This window comes from Toxorhynchites rutilus, chromosome 1 (assembly GCF_029784135.1).
Source record: "Toxorhynchites rutilus septentrionalis strain SRP chromosome 1, ASM2978413v1, whole genome shotgun sequence".
NCBI lineage: Eukaryota > Metazoa > Arthropoda > Insecta > Diptera > Culicidae > Toxorhynchites > Toxorhynchites rutilus.
The window spans coordinates 77800798-77806933 of record NC_073744.1 but is presented as its reverse complement, the minus strand read 5'-3'; the positions used below and the strand labels follow the sequence as shown (position 1 = coordinate 77806933).

Here is a 6136-nt window from a genome sequence, read left to right as displayed (position 1 = left end):
GGGAAACCCAACATCACATGGTGTTTTCTTAAAGATCCATTTTAATTAAAACGGAAACGGATTGCTTGAACTCTGATCGAGTGTCCGCTTTGAACGACGAATAAAGAATCATAACATTACGCATCGAACACGGATCCACATTTATAGAGAATGAGGGAACATAAAATTGCAATCTGACTAAGGAGGAATCGGCTCGGTGAATCGATCCACGAAAGCCCGCTACCCGCTGCGCTGGTATTGGTAGGATTTTCCACCAAAGCTTTCCACGTTTTCCCAAACACTTCGCGCTTCCAGCGGAAGCGTCCCATCTCGCGTGTTCCCACGCGGACAAAGCGGAACACATTCCAGTGCCGAAGAGGGGAAAATTTCATCCGTCTCGGTCCGTTCCCGCGGGAGGAGAAAGCTCGCTGGAAAGCCAGAATCTTGGGGTGGTGTTGGTGTAGGCCTGGCCGAAAAAAAGCTCACCCTCCCATCATCGTAGCCGTCGCCGTCTTCCACACTAGCGATCCGTCAGATCCACAAAAACAAGGACGAGACAAAAGTTTGTATGCTAGCCGTGAGTCCGTTTTCCGTTCCTATTTTTTCAGTGGTGCAAAAGTGCTCTGTGTGTCTCTGTTTTTCTCGGTTTTCTCGGTTTGCTAGATCCGGTTGCCGCACGGAATCGGCATCAGAAGTAGGTGTTTTTGGTGTTCAGTAGTTTCCTAAACTCGTTGGTGGAACATAATTTAGGAACGGTGAGGTGAAGTTTTAGGAAGTGCCGTTGCGTCGCGTTATTCTGCAAGTGAAGAGGTGTTCCGCAGAAAGGCAGTTTCTAAGCTGACCCAGTTTGTAGTTTCCGTTGGGGTGGCCGTTTTCCATTCCTTGTTTACGGTATGTGCTAATTTCGAGCCTAATTGGTATTGATTTTCAGCGCGGGGTGTAGTGAAATGTGTGCTGTGTTGTGGCGTTGAGCGAGGAAAAAAGTGCCGGAAAAGTTAGATAATAGCTGACGGCTGCTGGATTGCGGTGGTGCGATTTTCCGCTCTGTGTGTGGACCACCACACGTGAGGACCGAAAACAGCAGTCGAGTTTGGGGGAGGCGAGTGCGCACGCGCCCGGATTACGTCATCGTTTTGGCAACGAGACGTTCTGACAGCTGAGACGAATTACAGCAACGACCGCATCTAGAAGGGTTTCTTGGTGGTGCTTTACAGAGGGGTGCTGTGCAATCGTATGGATCCTTATGTCACATGACACTTCCAAGTGAAAAACGGATTGCTCGGCGTAACGATGCTGCATGGATGAACCAATCTGTGATACTGTGCACCAAAGTTCTCTGAGTGTACGGTTGAGGAGCTTTCAGCCTCGGTACGAACACATCGGAGGGTTTGAGTGTAGGCGTGATCTTTGGACAACTACAGGCACGTGGATGGCGCTTCTCTTGCTCTCGCTTACGAAGGCACTCTCGGCGCCAACACAACCGCACACGATAGCACGCGAGTGAGAACGGAGGGTCGATCGTGTGGTTCAGATTTCCGACCGTGAAATGACGACAGTAGTGTTCGCAGCCGTCGTAGAGCGATAGGATTCAGTTCCAAATTGCACGACTACTTGGGAGGAGCGCTGCTTTCGTGCGTATCGAAATCGTGCGTGCGTGCGTCCGAAAAATACTTTCCTAGTGAGCACCTAGTGTGCATGAAAATCTACCCACCCCCAGATTCCGTTATTCCGAAGTCAGAAGAGTAGGAACATTGAAAAAAAACTGCACGTTACTCTCGCTCTGCTTCTCTCACTCACTCTCACTGTTGTGTTCATTGCTAGAGAACTTCGGAACCGAGTTCGGTGAGGTGCTGGTGTATGCGCCTGCATGACTAACCTAGGCCGAGGGGGTATCCGGAGGTTATGGGGGAACCCTTGTGAACTGTCGAAACCAATCGTTGGACAGTTCGGTCTGAGTTTCTGTGCTGTGTGTGTTGAGAGTGTCAAGTAGTGCGTAGCGGTGTTTATTCGTAGAGACGGTGTGTTTACTTCCTGCCGAACAGGCTGGACTGCCACTGCAATCCGCTCCGAACTGCAAGCGGTTCCGGTTCTTCCTCTGCCCGCGGTGATAGATGGTGATCACGATATTTCTCCACGCATTGCATTGTTTGACGATCAACAAAGGCTTTGGAAGTGAATGGTATGTGTTCGAATACAAGATCAATATAAACCAATGACACACACTTCGGCTACCACACAGAACTTCATGACACATCTCACACCGCTCAAATGAGCTCATCATACACAGAACCAGGGGAATATACACCCTCAAAATTAATATAACCGCAGATGACAATTTATTTCATTCGAATAATAAACGAAAAGCCGCTGCCCAGTATTTATCAACCAATCGTACGTGACCCCGCTAGGTTACATCTTTTTTTTTACTCAATCTAATTGACAGCATCATATCAGTGGTCAGTGGTCAGCATCAATTCACTTCAGTTCGATAACTGAATTGGTCGCGATTTTGGTTTCGTTCGGCTACGTGAAATTGTGTTAAAATGCGTGAACTCAACGCACACATATCGCTGATGCTGCGGTGGATTGAAAGTTTTTTTTCTCCAGTTTACATTTCACGCCACTGACAGTGCTGCCCAGTCGCGGGGGAATGATGTTGATAAGGGAAAAATAACACACAAAAAAACATCGTGGCGCCACTGTGACTGACAGTCTAGCGAAAATTTTGCACGACGTTTGATTGATTCAATTTTTTCAATGATGGAATTTCAATCACTCAAGCAAATCGAATCTGCTGATGAAAGTATGTGTACTTTCTGGGTTTCACTCATGTTGCGGTGATCTGTGAGATGGTGTTGTATATTTTTTCGCTATTTGATGTCTGTTACCATTTTGATATGTATATCGATTTTCAAATATCTTTTCCCACTTATAGCCCTTGAAAGAAAAAAAAACTGAATTTATTAGGTCTATGGTTCATTTCCGAGCGTGAATTTAAAATATTCTCAACGTTACCAAGGGTTATTTTCAAAAATCCAGAAGCAATAAAAACAAAAATAAGATTCGATAGTTTTCTTGTTTAAACAAAAAAACATTACATTTATTCAACTGAAATATATTTCATTTGAAATTAAAACTTGAAACTTTGGAGCAGAGCGAAAGTAATTTGGGCTACTCATATTGAGAATTCCTACTGAGTCGATTTACCAATGCTAGTGTTGTTCAATACGTTAAGCCCCGTGCCAGTCCCTAGGAACTGACGTTGAACTTTTCGTTAGAAAAACGTGGATCACTGGGACTGACAGTTACAAAATAAAGAAATATCAAATAAATTGTTTGTTTTCGGGTGTTTTACGATATGTGACTATCTTCCCAGTTGAATTACTGACTATTTTATATACAATAAATATCTGTGGGAGTGGGGACCGACACTGATATTGTGTAAATGCTCTTGATGCAGGCTGAATGGAAAGTGTAACATGCACCATTCGGGGCTTAACGTGTTAACAAAACCGTTAAATACAATTACATATTAGGAAGATTGAATGCTCCATATAACAATGGAACTGTTATCGATTTCCAGTGTCGTTCACATCCAAAAATCGAACCAAAATCAGTTGATTGTGGAGAAGGAGTCGATTGAAAATATTTAGGAATCAATGATAGCAATCTGCTTTCATTATCAGATGAGTAATTTAAATTATGACTGATTTTTTTTAAGGGCTCGTAAATTCAATTTTCGAGTATATTTTTTAACGTTGTATTTAAAATGATATTTTCAGTAAATATTTCATTGATTTAACAGCAATTTTTCCGCACACTATATTTCAATCAGACTTCTGGATTTTCAGTTATGATTTTCCGCAAAAAAGGCAAAAAGGTTGGACACGCCTTCATAAAGAATCAGTCATGAAATTGAAATTAGTCATCTGCAATTTTAGGTAACCGCGACATTTTGTACAATGTTTAAAATAATCGGAGATGGTCGCGTTAAAACTGGTTGTTTCTCGGGTGATTTGACGAGGAATTGCTCCATACTATGAATAACTGTTTTGTTAGAAAATGTATGAAAGCCTCCACCCATAGCTGGTGGTTGTTCTTTTTGAGGCATTTTCACTAAAATATTGGTGTTCCTAGTCTCAACACTATAACTACGTTCATTATATCGGTTTTTTAAAAAATCGCAAATATACAACTTTTCAAAGCAGCATCTCTAAATTAAAGTGTGAAAATAGATGATGAATTCAACATCGTGATCAACTGCGGAACGAAAGGAGGCTAAAGCACTACACGATTGCGTGAGTGAGGGTTTTTTTGGGAAAGCTTTTTGACTTTCCTTCAACACGATTTTCTTCGGGCGTTTTGTCTCAAATTCGGAATACTTATGCTTTGAAGATCATCAAATAGTGTCTCATTACTCAAAATGGAAATTCCCATCCATTGCAGAAAACCAACAACAATTTCAATTATATTTGAGTGAAATTCCGAACAGCAGAAACGTGCTGGAATATTGTGACAGGGATAGTTTTTTTTACACTCATAGTTCAAAGAAACGAATAAACACGCAAACAAATCAGGAACATTGCCATTACTGATCAAAGAGTATTTGATATCTTTTTGCAAGGAAAACAACTTTACCTTTGTCGATTATCACTTCATTTAAACGTGATGATGGATGGGGTGGATTTTTAATATAAAATTTATCAGAATTTCTTTTGTTTTGATTATCATATATAATATCTTTTGTTATGGACTTGTTGTTCAAACAATTGAAAATAAATTATGCTGTTGTGATTGTAAGGGACCTTTTTATATAGAGCAATTCTACGCCAAATAAACCGAGCACTGCTCTGGCCATCCAATGATCAATATATTTTTGTATATTTTTATTAGAAAATTCATTCAATTTTAGGTATAGCAGTGCCGTGTCGGATTCACCGTTGCGAAATCAGAACACCGGTGAATAATAATTGAAATCATAGAATGCCAGGTGTATCTGCTTATTTCGGAAAGTATTTTAACTGATTTTGTTTTCACTTTCTAAAATTATGTAGTGTTGTAGTATCGTGCCGGTCTTGTACAAATAAAAATAGCATTTTCAGATATATACATGGAAACTTCGATATAACGTACCCTCATTATAACGTACCCTCGATAGCGATAGGATTCAGTTCCAAATTGCACGACTACTTGGGAGGAGCGCTGCTTTCGTGCGTATCGAAATCGTGCGTGCGTGCGTCCGAAAAATACTTATTTCGGATATAACGATATAACGTCACTCGATATAACGTACACATTTCCAAAGTGCAAAGGAAATTTTTTTTTCTGATAGAACAATGAATCCTCTGTATTGTGATGCTAAAACAAGTTTTGTACCTTCAATCAATCATGAAATACAACTGGTTTTGTGATTCCGGATTCTAAACGAATCTATCGTTAATCAACATTACGAAGGGAAACATCATGAGAAAGGCTGGCTTCGTCTTCTGATTAAAGTTATTCATTAACTTTACTAAAACAGCAACACAATAATGTATTATAGACTACGTTTGTGAGTACTTTATTATGCTTCGATATAACGTACAATTCGATACAACGTACAATTTTGAAAGTAAAATGTACGTTATATCGAAGTTTACCTGTACACAAATGCCATAAAAAATACTATCTTTTACATATTACAAGAATAGATTATAATATCAACCTTTAATTTTGTCGATTGCAAAAATATTTGTGAGTAATTTTGTTACCCAGGAAAACCCGTCTCGGAAGTTAGAAAATTTTATTCCTATGCAGTAAATGGCCCAAAAAAAGTTCGAAAAGTTTCAGTGGGGCATCCCTCAATTTTGTTCAGCTGTACGTTCCGACTCATCTGATTGACGCTGACGCTTCGATTCAGTTTTGTAGGCTTGTAAATATCGACCCAAATATAGGGAGAAATGACCTTCACTATCATCTTCATATTTTTTCTTGTTATGTTTTATAGTTAAAATATTGGAGTTTTTTTAACTGAAGCTATACGGAAAAACTTCGCTCAAGACCATATTATGATATGAGTGAGCTTGCTAAGATATTCGTATTTGATTGAATTAATATTGGATTATCGTCGCCGCAAAATGCCCCAAACGAGATTGATGTGCTCAGCAAAATTGCAGCA

At 40.2% G+C, this 6136-nt stretch overlaps 1 protein-coding gene across 10 annotated transcripts in view; it reads left to right on the top strand.

Annotated features, from left to right (window-relative positions):
* Positions 1-500: 500 nt before the first annotated feature.
* LOC129762307 (complexin) overlaps positions 501-6136 on the top strand; it is a 727632-nt gene continuing 721996 nt past the window's right edge. The window contains exon 1 of one of the 10 annotated variants that reach the window (XM_055760463.1): positions 501-673. The gene's annotated coding sequence lies outside the window, so the exon portion shown is untranslated. Of the gene's footprint in view, positions 871-1527; positions 1658-1843; positions 1998-5172; positions 5209-6136 lie in introns of those variants that run through there. The other 9 variants (XM_055760461.1, XM_055760470.1, XM_055760471.1 and 6 more) reach the window with 9 other exon arrangements.